Here is a 1,468-nt window from a genome sequence, read left to right as displayed (position 1 = left end):
TGAGGATTTAGACCTGAGGCTGCCAGCCACTGTGTTCGCCACCAGAAGGGATGGGCCGGAAGAGAAGGGAGCCAGTCAGAGAAAAACAGAGCTGAGAGGTGGAGGAAGACTGATGAATCCATATTGTGCCCTGTGTCCAGCTGTGCCCGAACTAGCCCTGGTCTTTATTTATTTATTTATTTATTTGAGATGGAGTATGGCTCTGTCACCCAGGCTGGAGTGCAATGGTGCAATCTCTCCTCACTGCAAGCTCCTCCTCCCAATTTCATGCCATTTTCTCCTGCCTCAGCCTCCCGAGTAGCTGGGACTACAGGCGCCCGCCACCACACCCGGCTAATTTTTTGTATTTTTAGTAGAGACAGTGTTTCACCATGTTAGCCAGGATGGTGTTGATCTCCTGACCTCGTGATTCGCCCACCTCAGCCTCCCAAAGTGCTGGGAATACAGGTGTGAGCCACCGCACCTGGCCTAGCCCTGGTCTTTTTCAGGTTTTTTTTCTTTCTTAAGCCAGTTGGAGCTGGATTTTTATCCCTTACTCAAAAAAAGAGAATTCTGGAACTCCCTTTTCTGCCAAGATACCATTTGCTTTTTAGATTTCAGAATTCCTAGGAGATGCTGGACCAGAGACACCACAGCAAGAAGACATATCCTTGGTGTTTCTGAAGCCCAGGCCTTTGCTCGTGAATATGGACAAGGCAATACTTTAGTCATCTTATGACACACCCAGAATATAGATGAGTAACAGATAATGTCAAGCAGACTTTCCGGTCAAATCGGGGAGATGTGTCAGATGCATCAGTAACTGTCATATAAAGCAGAACATGAAGGCAAAAGTCACATTCCAGTAAGCTGCCCTGGGGTTTATGTGGCCACCACTGATGACCCAACTCTAGCCCAATAGATAGGGTGTACCTGTCTGTTAACAACGTCTCCTTGTCACAATGCCAGAAATTCTGACAATAGAAGGAGTCATTTGCATTCCCAGTCATCCTCTTTGGGAATATGCAGTTGTCCCAGTGAGTATCCTAGTTTTCCACAACACCCCCTAGGACCTTGATCCCGTAGGCCAATGAGAAGAAAACAGTGGCATGATTAAGTGGGACCCCAGCCATCAGCCCAAAGCAGAGGGTGCTGTATTGGTAGCCTCTGGCTGAAAGTACAAAGTCATACCCACAGGTGGGCAGGACACTCTTAGCTAGAACAAGAAGGGAAGTCAAGTGGCACCAGCTTCTCCTGGGAGCAGGATCCCAGACAGTGGGATCCCAGACAGGAGTCATGGATGGGGTGGACAGAAACAAGGCAGAGGGTCAAGACTTCAGCCAAGTGTACTGTGTAGTCAGGAGCTGGCTTGTTAAATAAAAAACAGAAGCTGAGGTTGGGCACGGTGGCTCATGCCTGGGGGAGGCTGAGAAAGAAGGATCTCTTGAGCCCAAGAGTTCAAAACCACCCCAGGAAACATAACAAGACC

This window comes from Colobus angolensis, unplaced genomic scaffold (assembly GCF_000951035.1).
Source record: "Colobus angolensis palliatus isolate OR3802 unplaced genomic scaffold, Cang.pa_1.0 Scaffold387, whole genome shotgun sequence".
NCBI classification, from domain to species: Eukaryota; Metazoa; Chordata; class Mammalia; order Primates; family Cercopithecidae; genus Colobus; species Colobus angolensis.
This window is presented reverse-complemented; position numbering follows the sequence as displayed.